The sequence below is a fragment of the Styela clava genome, chromosome 4, assembly GCF_964204865.1.
Source record: "Styela clava chromosome 4, kaStyClav1.hap1.2, whole genome shotgun sequence".
Taxonomy (NCBI): Eukaryota; Metazoa; Chordata; class Ascidiacea; order Stolidobranchia; family Styelidae; genus Styela; species Styela clava.
The window spans coordinates 2,252,346-2,268,838 of NC_135253.1; the positions used below are offsets into that span (position 1 = coordinate 2,252,346).

At 36.4% G+C, this 16,493-nt stretch overlaps 1 long non-coding RNA gene across 2 annotated transcripts; it reads right to left on the bottom strand.

The window, feature by feature from the left end:
• Nucleotides 1-1,586: 1,586 nt before the first annotated feature.
• Nucleotides 1,587-9,494, bottom strand: LOC144422284 (uncharacterized). Of its 2 annotated transcripts, XR_013475255.1 has the most exons (6): nt 9,368-9,494; nt 8,637-8,769; nt 5,554-5,684; nt 2,499-2,676; nt 2,171-2,214; nt 1,587-1,773 (listed from the first exon to the last, which is right to left on the bottom strand). It is a non-coding gene; the product is annotated as an uncharacterized LOC144422284 (long non-coding RNA). The 2 variants fall into 2 exon arrangements; XR_013475254.1 differs by lacking the exon at nt 2,171-2,214.
• Between the last annotated feature and the right edge of the window lie 6,999 nt (nt 9,495-16,493).

The window sequence follows — 16,493 nt, forward strand, 5'->3', positions numbered from 1 at the left end:
TTTCTTTGAAAGTTACAAAATATAAACCCAATGTAAAATCTCTATCAGCGGTAATGCAGCAGCAGAAGTCTCACTGAGATAGAATAAGAAAAGTAATCAAATCTATTTGTCGGACTGATAATATATCCGAATAGTGAATCCGTCTGTAGGCCTACATGTTTGAAAGGTTTATTATTATGTATTTTTGCTTTGGAAGTAGCAAAGCATTGTTTTTAATTTTGGTCGGCACGCGGAAGAATTTTGTTGTTAAATTTAGCCGATTTTGGCACGCGAGCCGAAAAAGGTTGCCCACCCCTGGCCTACTTGAACCTTGTTGAGTACATTTACGTACAAAATACACACTGCATATATAGCATCCACACCACACATACAAATTGACAATTTCGTTATCTTCATAGGTTTTGTTTCCGTATTTTTAACTCCAATTGTTTTTGGAAGTTGAGCAAACCTTTTTTTTTAATATTTCCCTCCGTCATCCATTTCATCAAAACATTTCATATAATTTCCGGGGCCGGTATGTACGAAATGTTTTTTTGCCCATTTTATGGAAGCTCAAGCCCTTTAATTTAAGCACTGTAAAGTTAGTCAACGTCCCTCCTTTTACTGGGACGAATAAATGACTCACCCCCCCCCCCCCCCTCGCTAGAAAATTCGAAATTTTGTTGCCACGAGGTAAATGCACGTCGCACAATGCGGATCAGGGAGTCTGCTGTGCAATTGTATATTTTATTAATGATGGGATTTCCTAATTCGCGTTTGACTCATGCCATACGTTGCAAAATGATTATCAGGTGGGAATTTGATACTTCGAATATTGTTAGGTTTATTCATATATTACCCGAATAGGTTTTGAGGATTCTAATATATGCAATGTTATATTTATCATTGTCTTATTTTGTATCCTAGCATACTCGCGGCTGTTCTTTGAGTCCTTGTCAAAAATAGTCAATTTATTATTAACACCAATACTGAAGTACTAAGACTGTTAACACTGATGTCAACATCAGATGTGTTTCAGGCTGATAACAAAGTTTCTTTCAAAGTTTCTTGTTGGTGCATAAATTGAAGACAATAATTTGGATACCAAAGGACAGGATACGACTTTAGTTAGCTCGTAACTCGTAACCGTAGTGGGAAACCTTACTTCAAACTACTTATCCCACATGCACAACCTTTACAATTGCTCAATTTCTGATGAATGGGCTAGTATGAAAGGGAGGTTTGAAGATCATAGTGCCAGTATTTGACAAGTCAAAGACAGTTAAACTCACATATTTTGTTATCCACATATTTTGTATCTCTTGGTATCCACACGTGTCAAGAAATAAGGTTAAATGAGTGGTCTTTCGCGTGTCTCGAATGTTATATGAGATAAAAATAACACAATGTATACGCTTTTTTTTTCTCGTGATTGCATCGCATACAGCACCGATGTCCTAGCAATAGAATGATGAGAAATAAGATTAGAAAAGCCGATACTCGCATTCGCTGAATGCCCGTAAAATTAGAATTTTTCACATTATAAAAAATAAGGAACGGGTAGATATAATTGACAATCTTTCAAATACATGAAATGTGGCTTAAAGTAACAAGAGAGCAATGCTCAAATATATGGACACGAAAACTATTTGCAATAATTGCATCACGCTGTTAAACCGGCAAATATTTTTTGCATTGATGAAACCGCGACCACCATATTTCATAACATGTTGAACACTATTGGAAAGATTGTAATGCTTCTTTATTAGCATATTGATGTTGTTTACCGCAGAACTGTAATGAAAAAAGGCTAAAAGATGAGCATAAACATTTCAGCTGTGCAAGCGTACAAAAAAATGGAATAAGTTAATTTGACTGCAAATGCAGTAAGAGTAAACATGTAAACCAGAATATCGGTCGGAGACCGAAGACTTATCGATCTTAGATCGGTAATTAGTTAATAACTCGCTAATTATACGACATAATTAACCCAAAATCTATACCCTTCTGGTCCGAGGTAAGATGCATGCACATGCAAAATTTAGAGCAGATTCAACCACGCGTTCGCAAGATATCGCGTTCATCTAACAGACAGACATACATACAGACATACATACAGACAAATACCTATCAATATACTTACCGATCTTAAGATCGATAAGTAATAAACTTGATATGATTTGGCACATACCTACGTCATTGACTGTACAGTGGTCATATATTTCATTCTCACATCTGCAAATTGCAACAATTTGATTTTTAAAATAGGTGAGTAGGCTATCGATCAATTTATATTGATAAAACTGAACAATATAACTACTGAACTAACTAATCCCATACAGCCATACCAGACTTGGAATGGTACCTTACCGGTAACCAGACAAGAGGCTGTGGTTCGCAATATGGTTAAGCCGTTCTATAGGCTTTCCTCTCCATCAGGATAATTATGTAAATCTTATCCTTTTTGTAAAGTCTCTTCCTCTGCATATTTCTGTATTTACTGATCTATGTACACTAACCTGCTGCACATGTTGAAATTTTTGTGAAGTTCCTTCCTCTGCATACGGTACCATACGTATTTATGCAAATGTTGTTTCCAAAAAAATGTAACGAAACAGCAAAAAATCAGAAAGGCATAGCAGCTGTGCAGACATGCTGGCTCATTACAAAAACCTAATTTCAATGCAGGCACACACTCTAAACAAATATAATTGATGCAACTAGTACAGTAATACTGTACTAGTCTACCGATATCGTACCTGTACAGCTGTACCGGTACCGGTACGTACCGTAACGGACTACGGTACCGGTAAGACGGTACGTAAACCTGTAAACGGTACCGGTACGTGCCGTACAGGCCACAGGGACTGTCATAGCTTTCCCAGCTATCGTACCGGCTATCACTTTCGCTTAACACGGGAACCACAGTCTACAAATACTGAAATATATGGAAAGTGAACATTGATTGATTGAACACCGAGCGAAACAGTACCTCACAAACCTTTCATTGCGGGTACCGGTAACCCCAAACATCTCGATTCCCCATAAACAACTCTTAGCGGAGCAAGAATTACGATCGCTTCTCAGTTGATATGCCTTCGCGCAATCGCCACAAGGTGTCACTATTTTTTATTCTGATCACTTCTTTGAACACAAAAAACGAATCTCTCGAAGTCCACAGGAAATTTTAAAATAAATAAAAGTAATAGCCTTCTGGAGAAAATTTTTATCTTCAACCACTGAAAATTTCAAAGCAATTGGTCCAGTATTCGAAGAGAAAAGCGACTTTTTAAAACGTGTCAAAGAACAAGAACAAGAACAACAACAACAACAACAACAACAACATAATATTGAAACGATCGTTATGTCCACTTTGTGTCCAATTACATTTAATCTCAAACAAACTTTGTGATATATATATATGAAGACGTTGTGGAATTATTACTTGTCTTAGCGAATTGGATGGAGCAATATTCGAATCTAAATTTACATGCGTGTCCATAGATTTTCTGGAATCGTATTGAAGATCGATTTCTCTACATCTTTTACCGATACAATATTAATTTATGTTTCTACTAATTGCAGCATCCGTTATATAAGATCTACCGTAGGGTGGTCCAAGGTTGCGAGGTTGGCGTGACGCAATAACTTTTGGCGATGTCTCGCGGGCCGCAGTAGGAGAAAACCCAAAAGTGATAAAACATCGGGAGTTTACCCATTTGCTTCTTGAGAAATATCGTGATATTTTTGGCATTTTTCTTCATGTTTGATTTTGTAATGCCCGCTAAAATTATATTTTTTCGTGGTAGAAATTACTTGGAAACACACCAGACCCCGTCAATTGAACATTGTTGGAGAAAGGTAAATACGTTTCCTATTTCTTGTTCATTTATTCTACACTTATTGTATGATGAATTCATATATTTGACTAATTTCATTACTTTTAGCGTGATTAGGTTTAGTGGTATCGTAAAAATAACAACCAAAATATCTGTCTAAGATGAGACTCCGGACCCAGCTAAAAAAAAATGGATTGCGCGGCGCTAAGTCAGGTCTGCGTTTCGTCATTGCTGTAACATGGTCACGTCTCTAAAATTGAGAAGTTACTTAAGGCGAGCTTCATGTACGAAGTTTGGATGGAAGCGCGATTCATCTCATCAGCTTGGTCATGTCTGCACAAGACAATTTATTCTCCTCGTACCGACCACGGGAAGTCATTTCCATCCTGGTAGAGTCTTGACGTTTATAGATACAACATTGAAATTCCGTGATTTTATCAAATATCAATCCCGACATCGGGATTAGGAAAAAGGCCAATCACAGTTGGAATAGTTCAGAAATATTCTGCCAATAAATACACTTATCTAACAATGGTTTAGTACACGCTAAAATTGTTCTACGGGCGCAAGGAATGTATGCTAGGGCCGCGGTTCGGACCACCCTGATCTACCCTATAAAGCTCGGTACAAGCAGTACTTAATCATATTCATGTAACCTCTATCCTGAAATCCCTACTAACATGCATTCTTAAATCATCATAGGTTGTTACTGTTCCATCCGAATGTTGGCCAGGGTAAATATTGATATTTTTACGTAAACTGCGAAGGCGCGTCTGACGCCCTACACAATGGTATGATTTGAGTTTGTTGATTAATTAGGATAATTGGTAAATTGGAAGCGCAATAGTTGAATATCTTGTCTCAGTCTATCTCAGTATTCGGTATGAATCAGTGTTTACAGGTTCTGTATTGTTGGTAGTACTCGTTATGTATCTGTTGGAAATACCAATTTGTAAATTTACAAATTCTTGTAAGAACTGAGGTTTTCAAGTGTAAGACAAATATAATTCAGGGCAGTATTGCAGTTAAACTAACATAGTAACTACTGCTTTAATATTTTTGTCATAAAACTTGAATTATATTTACATCAGAGCATATTTCGTTTGGTTGTGTTACTTGTAGAGCCAGGACATAACGTATGTATATACTAAATTAGGTTTTGTATGTGTTTAATCTTTATCGTGCTGATGGATTTGAAATATAGAGAGTTGTGTATATAGAGAATATATTGAGTTGTCTATCCGTATGAAATATTGAGTTTTCGTTTATTGTTTTCAGCCGATGCCATGTTCCTGATTCTATTCCAAGTTCCACCGTGTTGACTGTTTTTGTTTTGAACAAACTACACAGATTCTTAGTTGAATTTCATTGGGATCATAGCACATTAGGGCACAGATAATATGCTGGAACCCCTTGCTCTCTAATATCAAACACTAGTAACTGGTTCAGAAACAAATCGTTTAGTTCGTGACAGGACTTGTTTATTGGGGGCACGTTGTCAAAGATCTCTAACCACTAATAATTAGCTACGAATGTAAATTTTTCTTCTTCACGGAAACATTTTTAAAATATTGCATTTGAAGAATATCCTAACGTGAAAACCAGAAGAATGAGCATGTGTTCAAGTATTCAAAATTAAATGAAACATTACTAATGTTTCTAGAGAATAATCAAAAGCTTCCTTCATCATCCTTCCGAAAGTTACAAAACCATATACACTGAAAGCTAAACTCACATCTTTCATTAAACTTTTGATTTCTGGTTTTCTTCTCGCTAAAGGTATTTTAGTTTTGAGTCGATTTTTCACGCTCCACATATTTAAGAAATATTTCCAAATGAGCATTCTTGGCCTGAACCGCTTGTTATCTGAATAAAACAACACAATTCATAGGTTTTGTTGTAATCATCATGCAAAATTTATATCTTAGCAGTTGAAGGTGGTTAAAGACGCTATAAATGGCAAAATTATGACCGCATAAAGAATATATGTCTAAAAGAAAACGAAGTTGAATAAAAAACAGATAAGTTTAGGGCTGCCCAACCCGCGGGCCGCGTTCATAAGCAATGAGTCCATGACAGTGATTTCCCTACACCCCCCCCCGCTATAGGGGGTGAACACCCCCCCTAAAATTTCAAACACCCCCCCCCCCCTAATTTTGAGGTGCGATTCCACACTGAGGGGTTCTAAACCGCTGTCTGCGGGCCAATTACGGCCCGCGTGACGATTTAAAATGGCCCGCCGAACTTGAGTGAAATAGTTTAACCCTTCATGTGGTACCTTTTGAGTTTTAGATACCGTCTATTGTTACATCATTATCACAGTTTAAGCACGTTTATTTTGTAACAATTGAAATATTTCGGTATCTTATGTATACGTATGGGTATTAGGATTACACACTGCAGTATTTTAGATATCAGCCGTATATTAAGAAAGCTTAAAGATGTCACAAAACGAAAACTAGGCACTGAAAACAGACGTTTTTTAGATGAATGACAGCGTTTTCATTTCTTTATTGAAAAGAATCAAACTTCAGCGATTTGTCTTCTAACCAACAAAATATTTCAGTTCTGAAGGAATACAACATTATGCGACATTATGATCAGTTGACGAGCTTATTCCAAAATTTAATTCATACAAAAGTCAAACAAACATGTTCAAAAAAATTAGAAATGTGTAACAAAACAAGCCATAAGTAGCCATTCATACAATGCCAGATGAGCAAGTAACTTCATTAGTCACTATCAGTTGCAAATTACTTGTTGAAACGTAGTAGGCCTAGTATATATTTACGGTTGAAAGCCGTGCTTGTTATCTATTCCCCGGGAATTCTATCAGCTAAATGTTATAATTATTGATTTCATCACATAACAAACTGCGATGCTAGGTGTATCTAAAATCAAGCTTAGAGCCTATTTTGGTGACTATTTCTCAAAATTGTCTCAGGACGCTTGAGCGCGCCCTGAACCCCAGTCGTGCCGTCCCGCACTTTTTCTCGCTCCCCTTTTTTGGCCCTACAATTACATTCTGCTGTGGATTTTGGCTCGCGTCAATCAACTTGGGGGCCCCCATGTAGCCTACATCGTTTCTTAAATACTTACCATTTTTTTAAGAATACAAACAGCCTAGTTTTATCTCTAACAGCAAATTATTCACCACCCCCTAAATTTTGAAACACCCCCCTAAAAAGAAAAGCTGGGGAACATACTGGTCCATGAGCAAACATTTTTTAAGGTTTAAATTTTAGTACCGTATTTTATATATGGCTAAACTATGTTTCGTATTATGGCGTGACATCCAAATGTCGTTTCTTTCAATCACGCGTATAGTAAGTCTTGCGCTCTGTTGAATATCGATGTCAGTTTTTTTTTTTTTCAATTTATTGCAGAACTGCACATTCTGTTTGACAAATTCGAAAACTACTGTGCGATGAAAGAACGGAGCAGTGCTTTATACGCACATGGCTGTTTCCAAGAAGAATCATTATTTGAACAGTTAAAAATTGCAGAATTAATATAATCTTCCTAAAATCGAATATATGAAGCATGGCTTTTATATTGACGTTTATAGCTGTCGGTCTTTTCTGCAATTGAAAAAGCACCTTGACGCGAATATTTATTAAATCGTTGTTTGTTTTAAGTTGTTTTGTAAGACTTTGGAATCTTATTCGAGCTGCGTGTTCGTTTAGTGACTTTTCGCAATTTCCATTCATCTACATAAAACCAACTTCATCAGGACGGTAAAATAATTTAATTTTACTGTTCGTGGAAAATATTCTCGTCTATTATTAAACGACTCGCTACACGGTAAATTGAACGACGTGACTATAATGGTCACATAAACCACAATGCATGGAATTTGAAATTGTCTTATTGTCAATACTTGTACGCAAATTTCCGATCAAGTCCAACCATGAGGAATTTCAATTCGTATTGGTTCATGTTGCGATGGGTGCGCTATGGGATTTTATGCCGCGATTAAAATCATAGCTTGATTCGCTTCAATATCGGCCAACGGAATATCCTGCAAGTGAGGCGAGGCATATATTGATCTCTTTTAAACATTCTAGCTGAATGTTGTATACGTGACTCCATCGCAAACACGTTGTTTAATGCCAATATTCTTCATAACCAGATTCCACCTACAATTTTACTAACTCTGCTATTTGTGAAACGCCTTTGTTACATAAAGTGTCAATGGTAACACAGGTACGATTTATTTTTATTAGACCAAGTCTTCGTTTCGATTGATGATGTATATATAATTGAGATTTGAATAGCAAAGTCTAGCACAGCGATAAAGTATTCAGAAAAGCCTACAGACCTTTTACTACAACTGGCAAAGGCTGAAATTCGACACCACGTCTGAAACATTTGCATTGACAACGCTGTTTTACGAGTAGAGACATTGCGATGGTTGTTAGCATTTGATCTTCTTGTAAAGATCCTCAGGCCATGGATCACTGAATAATGCTTACCCGAACAAGCGCGACACATGTTATAAAATTTACACCAAAAGGCAAACTGTCCAAGTTCGAGACAATTACATTTACATGTACATTTAAAGAATGTAAACAATTGCAGAAGCAACTACGTTTTTGTGGATGCTTGAAAGTATGACTTAAAATCGGATATTTTGCGGCTACTGAATTCCTGAATCTTTGCCACATTTACTCATTGCAACTACATAATTACTTACCATCGTACCTAGGCCGTCGACATGTCGTTTGCTACCCCGTCAAGGACGCGAATAGCCGAAGCATATGTGAACCGTCGTCGTCAAGACAACTGTGTACATTATCAAAAAATAGGCAAATTTACCAGACTAGTTTGGTTCCAGGTGAACAATCCACGCGTCAACTGCTTCTTGGATTGAACGGTTAAAGTTAATTTTGTAGAAAGCTCGAAAGGATGCAAAAGTCTTCAATTGATACAGTATGACGTCGTTGCATTACTGTTGAATAACAGCAAATAGTTAAGCTATTTTATAAGTTGCAATATCAGCAGAAAACTGTAGGTATGTTTACAAAACATTGTAACACAAATACTTCATCAGTCAGCCAGTCAGAAGTTCATTTTTCACCAAAATGAACATATAATTAATGCAAACAAAACTAGGAAAAAAACACAAAAAAGGAATTTCATGGTGGAGGGTGACGCGAAAAAAACAATGCTGGTTATCGAGCAGCGATACCTGAGATAAAGGTCTAACTTTGATATAGGTAGAATAGAAAGAAGTCCATGAAATACAAATGTTTCAAACCAGCACCTTCGTCGACCCAATTAAACAGCCCTACAGAACCCATGAGGTTCGATCGAACCCATGTTAAGAAACACTGCTAAAAAACTGAGAATGGTTAATAGATAATCTGAGCTACTCGCATCAGGCAAGGTAGTCGTGGAAGCAATATAGCATAGAATCAACCAAGCACAGCGATAGCTGTTCCACGAACAGATGTTTTGAGCATGTGTTCAAATATTCAGTTATTATAAATGAAATGAAATACTGTTACAAAATTTACAAAACAATCTAAGCAGAAAGCTAAACTTACATCATCTGTTAACCCTTTGATTTCTGCCAATCTCCTCTTCTCTGAAGATATTTGAGTTGATTTTTATCCTCCATAAATTTCAAGTAATGTGGGTAAATGTGCGGACGTTGCCTGTATCGCTTTTTATCTGAATTAAAAGAACAAAATTTAAATGCTTTGTAACATCCATTATGACGTCATAAAATAGAATGAGGATGCATTTTTAAACTAATAAAAGCCCAGCCCTGAATAATAAAAAAGTTGATTGTTGTAAACTGCTTGTCTGACTTTGGTCAGACAGAAGGTTACAGAAATACATTTGTGTAAGCGTGCAGCAGGACTCTCGAATTGCTCATTAAAAAAGAACTGGCGTTTAGTTGCTGTGCTATTGTCACTTTTCCCAATCTTGAAATTGCAACATGCAGAAATAAATAATTTACATCCTGGAAATATTGTAATAGAACCGATTCTGTAAACTCGAAATAGGCAGTGGTATATTTATAACTGTTGCCCACAACTTCAAGAACATACAACTTACATTTGACTAAAGCAACATAACGCTGGTTTACTCATTAATTTCCCTGTAACCAACGGTTGTGACTTTTCCGGTTTCAAATCGACGCCACTGAGAAGTAACTAGGTACAAGCAGATAGAAAGATGTAGAGTATGCACAAATATTGCATTTGCTAGAGTCCTGAAGAATCGGCTAATACGAAAGAAAGATTTGAAGATCACATAGCCAGTATTTGAGAAGTCACAGAAAGCTGAACTCACATTATTTATTATCCCCACATTTTGTTGCTATTATCATTCTCGTTGAAGGAATTTCTTGGAATCCACACGCGTCAAAAAATAAAGTCCACTCACACCACCGTGCGACGATCCGAAAGACTTGAATGCCCTTTTCTGCAAACTCAATTTTGATAAATAGATTAGAACCGTCTTTGCCACCTGATTTGTTCTTCGAGCACATGAATACTGAAGAGGAATACAGGCATGTTCAGTGATTACATGATTTATTTTGTCATCGCGTGACAAACGAATATCTTCCCCAATTACAGTGCCGACTCAAGATTCAACGCAACTTTGAAGTTGGAGATCTTGTCACCCTGATGATCAAGGAGTGAAAAGTGAAAGTGTGCATATCCAATTCTACTTATATGCGCGACATAATGAAGCTCTGTCTACGCTTTTTGAGTACATTTACGCACAAAATACACACTACATAAATAGCATCCACACTACACATACACAGTCACACATACATTCTCACTATGGGAATATTAGGTGTATAATTCGAATTATATTTGAGTGGGGGCTAGTTTTTGGTTCTATCCTTTTTTGAATTTCTTGCATTGGCAATTTGCTTATCTTAATTGGTTTTGTTACTGTATTTATTTCATCAATTGTTTTTGGAAGTTGAGCAAACATTTCTTTTTTTTTTGAAAATCATTTCTCTATGTTATCCAAAAAACAGTTCATAAAATTACCGGGGCCGGTATGTACTGTACGAAATGTTTGATTTTATGATTTTAGTGTGAAAGGGAGGTTTGAAGATCATAGTGCCATTATTTGACAAGTCAAAGAACGCTAAATTTACATATTTTATTATCCACATATTTTGTTGCTGTTATCATTCTCTTAGAAGTCTTTTGTGGTTATCTCTTGGTATCCACACGTGTCAAGAAATAAGGTTAAATGAGTGGTCTTTCGCGTGTCCCGAATGTTACCTAGGATAGGAAAAAAGTTTACTCTCGTTCACTGAATGCCTGTACAAATGGAATTTTCTCGCACTATAAAAGAAAAATAAGAGACAGGGAGATATGATTGGCAATCTTCCAAATACATGTTATGTGGCTTAAAGTAATTACATTTATTCCTAAACCAACTCTGTGATATATGAATACGTTGTGAAATTACTACTTGTCTTAGCGATTGGGATAGAGCGAGCTTTGAATCTAAATTTTTATATGTGTGGAATCCACAGATTTTCTGGAATCGTATTGAAAATCGATTTCCCTACATGTTTTATCGAGGCTTCATTCATTTTTGTTTCTACTAATTGCAGAATTCGTTATATAAGATCTACCCTAGGGTGGTCCAAGGTTGGCGTGACGCAAAAACTTTTGGCGAGGTCTCGCGGGCCGCAGTAGGAGAAAACCCAGAAGTGATAAAACATCGGGAGTTTACCCATTTGCTTCTTGAGAAATATGGTGATATTTATAGCATTTTTCTTCATGTTTGATTTTGTAATGTCCGCTAAACTTATATTTTTTCGTGGTAGAAATTACTTGGAAACACACCAGACCCCGTCATTGAACGTTGTTGGGGAAAGGTAAATACGTTTCCTATTTCTTGTTCACTTATTCTACACTTATTGTATGATGAATTCATAAATTTGACTAATTTCATTACTTTTAGCGTTATCAGGTCTAGTGGTATCGTCAAATAACAACCAAAATATATGTCTAAGATGAGACTAAGTCAGGTCTGCGTTTCGTCATTGCTGTCACATGGTCACGTCTCTAAAGTTGAGAAGTTACTCAAGGCGAGCTTCATGTACGAAGTTTGGATTGAAGCGCGATTCATCTCATCAGCTTGGTCATGTCTGCACAAGACAATTTATTCTCCTCGTACCGACCACGGGAAGTCATTTCCATCCTGGTCTTGAGTCTTGACGTTTATAGATACAACATTGAAATTCCGTGATTTTATCAAATATCAATCCCGACATCGGGATTAGGAAAAAGGCCAATCACAGTTGGAATAGTTTAGAAATAACTCTGCCAATAAATACACTTATCTACCAATGGTTTAGTTTAGTACACGCTAAAATTGTTCTACGGGCGCAAGGAATGTGTGCTAGGGCCGCGGTTCGGACCACCCTGATCTACCCTATAAAGCTCGGTACAAGCAGTACTTAATCATATTCATGTAACCTCTATCCTGAAATCCCTACTAACATGCATTCCTAAATCATCATAGGTTGTTACTGTTCCATCCGAATGTTGGCCAGGGTAAATATTGACGTGTTTACGTAAACTGCAAAGGCGCGTCTGACGCACTACACAATGGTATGATGTGAGTTTGTTAATTACGATAATTAGTAAATTGGAAGCGCAATAGTTGGATGTCTTGTCTCAGTCTAGCTCAGTATTCGGTGTGAACCAGTGTTTACAGGTTCTGTATTGTTGGTAGTACTCGTTATGTATCTGTTGGAAATGACAATAAGAATTGAGGTTCTCAAGTGTAATACAAATATAATTTGTGGCAGTATTACTGTCAAATTAGCACAATAACTACTGCTTTAATATTTTAGTCATAAAACTTGGATTTTAGTTACTTTAGTTTAGAGCATATTTCATTTGATTGTGTTACTTGGAAAGTCGAAACATTGGGTATATATATAATGTTAAATTTTGTTTGATTTTAATCTATATCGTGCTGATTGATTTGAAATATAGAGAGTTGTGATATTATGATACTGCAAAATTGTCTTGCAGTATGGAATATTTAGTTTATGTTCATTGTTTTCAGCAGATGCCATGTTCCTGATTCTATTCCAAGTTCCATCGTGTTGACTGTTTTGAACAAACTACACCGATTCTAAGTTGAATTTCATTGGGACAGTACATTAAGGCACAGGCAATATGCTGAAGAACTTTGCTTTCTAATATCAGACACTGGTAACTGATTCAGAAACAAATCGTTAACTTCGTGACAGGACTTGTTTATTTATTGGGGCGCGTTGTCAACGATCTCCAACTAATAATAATTAGCTACGAATGTAAATTTTCCTTTTTCTTCCGAATAGTCGGAAACATTTCTAGAATATTGAATCTGAAGAATATTCTAACGTGCAAACAGAAGAATGAACAAGTGTTCAAGTATTCCAAATGAAATGAAACATTACTAATGTTTCTAGAGATGTCCTATGTCTTAGCAAACGCTAAAAATTGCGAAATTATAACCGCATATAGAATATATCTAAAAGAAAACGAAGAGGAATAAAAAAAAACATAGTTTAGGCTGTCCAACCAACGCCCCATGCACGGGCCGCGTTCAGCCCGCACCCAAATGAGTTCATAAGCAAACACTTTTAAATGTTTAAATTTTAGTACCGTATTTTATATAGGCTAAACTTTAGCGGTTCCCAAACTATGGGTCGCGAACCACTGGTGGGTCGCAAAAGGAATCTTAGTTGGTCGTGAAAAGATGTAGAGAGCTTTGGTTAATCATACTGGTAATTAGGATCGGTGGCGACTCGAATACGTAAATCTTCAAAAAAACAAAATAAATTAAATTGAATTTAAATTCGAATCTGTGATTGGTTCCTTTTTACGATCTTCTCAAAGGAACAAAAATTTTCTACACAAAGAATGACCACGTGGCTTTTTTACGCATAGCAGTTTTGTACACTGTACAGCAATTCTTATCGTGTTTCCCCGAAATTTAGACAAGATTTAGATTTATTTATTTTGAATAATAACACTATGGTTTTTTTTGGAAGAGGTCTCATGTGTTCATTTATCAAAAATAAAATTACATTGTAGAAAATCACAAGATTTTTTTACTAAATATTATATAAAAACCGACATCCATAGTTTTTATTTGTATTTTCTATACAAAAATCAAGTGACAAATATCATAATTGTGATATCACACAATCTTTAATAGTGGTGTGATCATCACCTTACTTCAGGTTAATGAACCTTTCTTCTCCCACACATTTTAAATTTATTTTAAGGGTAGGGTCATTTTAAAATCATTTTAAAAATTCAAATTATTATCTTATTTTCAGGCCAGGTCTTCATTTCGAGGAAACACGGTAGTTTTGCGATGGTTAGCCATTGCTGTGTTCTGTATAATGTCCTAAAAATACAAAATGAAATTAAAGTTAAGTGGGTCGCCATAAGCTTTGGTAATAAATAGTGGGTCCCAACTCTAAAAAGTTTGGGAACCACTGCCGCTAAAGTATGTTTCACGATTATGGCGTGATTATTTCGGCATTCCACATACAAATGTGGGTTCTTTTAATCACGCGTGTATCAAGTCTTGCGCTCTGGTGGATATCGATGTTTAATTTTTTAAAATTTATTGCAGAACTGCGCGTTCTGTTTGACAAATTTGAAAACTACTGTGCGATCATTGGCGACGAGGCGCTGCGAAAAATTATAGAAATGATTTTGCAATTTCCATCTCCAAATCAACTTTATTTTAAATTTTTTCTTTCGATCTGGATTTGATCTTCCTTATCGCCACTGTAAAATTGAAAAGTTACCAATATCTTTGCTACTGGCACCTGGATTCGTTGTATTTTTCTGTCGTGTCTATGTTTTTTGCATTAAATGTATTTCCAACAGATACATAACGAGTACTACCAACAGTACAGAACCTGTAAACACTGATTCACACCGAATACTGAGATAGACTGAGACAAGATATTAAACTAATGCGCTTCCAATTTACCAATTATCCTAATTAATCAACAAACTCACATCATACCATTGTGTAGTGCGTCAGACGCACCTTCGCTGTTTACGTAAAAACGTCAATATTTACCCTGGCCAATTGCAATTTCCATCTCCAAATCAACTTTATTTTAAATTTTTTCTTTCGTTCTGGATTTGATCTTCCTTATCGCCACTGTAAAATTGAAAAGTTACCAATATCTTTGCTACTGGCCCCTGGATTCGTTGTATTTTTCTGTCGTGTCTATGTTTTTGCATTAAATAAAACTTATGAAATGTCGTCACTGCGGATCGGTAAACATTTCTAATATTATTGACCTAATGTTACTTCATGAACTTGTATCAATGTTTCGAATTTTACAAAACGGCCTTCTGAAAAGTTAAAAATCATGCGAAATTGGGACACATTATGCTCATCAAGAAATTGAAACAATATCATATCCACTGGAAATAAATAAAAATATTATAACGCAAATATAACAGCCAATTTTGACGCCATTGTCCGTTAGCCAGGATTGTAGGCTGATGCTCGTGTACCGTGCGCTATACTGTCCAAGCGTTTGATTCAACGATGCGCAAGTGACGTGCCGTGTCCAGGCCACGTGAGAACGGCCATTAGAGCAGTAAACTGTTACTCAAATATTCGAATATTTTTCCCAACCCGAACTAAACTAGCACTTATAGCCACGCGGACTGCCGACAAAGGCACCTTCATGACTATTCACAGGAAGTCATCCATCAATGAGGCGGAATCCTGATGCGGGGGGAGTAGCGTCAAAAACTAGTCCAATGTCCGAATTCTCTAAAAACTGAGGAATATTCATTCTTCTATCGCAGTAATCTGTGGGAGTTTGCGCGGAATCAGCGTTAAGTAGAACGACCCTGGCAATTCTTCTTGGGATGCTTCGATATCATATGACAGAATATGCCAAATTTGTACAGGGAATATTTACATTCCACATCTTTGAATTGACGAGGAATTGAAATATTTTGAAAACTTATAGAATTACTCCACTTTGACCAACACTTCAGTCTCTTATTGTTGAATTTTTCATCCCAAGCATCAAGTATTGAACTTACAACAGTAAGGGCTTTTCTATTTGTGACAAAACCTGTGAACTCCTGGTGTTCAAGTATGAAGCAATCTCTCTCGCTTCCACAGTTCAGCCCCAAGCACTTTTCAGAGTAAGTCTCTCGATATCTAAATCAATACTTGTGGCGAGACGATGAATGTATATCTCACGTGAAACTGATTTGGAATTCGAAACCCAATCTGTCGTCTTGAACCCGTTATTGTGTAACATTTCAATCACGTTCTTAGATGCTGATACCAATGAATCGAACTCTATTTCGAAGTAAGTAAATCAACGTAAAAGTGTATATCGATAATTGATAATGCGCTACTAGAATATTTATGTCCGCTATCGTACGTATCTCCCGTTAAACAACAAAAATTCGCCACATAAGATGAATCAACAGCTACGAAAGCAATACGAGGCAATAATTTATACGCACATGGCTGTTTCCAAGAAAAACAGTTATTTGTACAGTTAAAAATTGCAGAATTAATATCATTTTTCAAAAATAGAATAAATGAAGCATGGCTTTTATATTGACGTTTATAGCTGTCGGTCTTTCCAGAAAATGAAAAAGCACCCCGACGCGATTATTCATT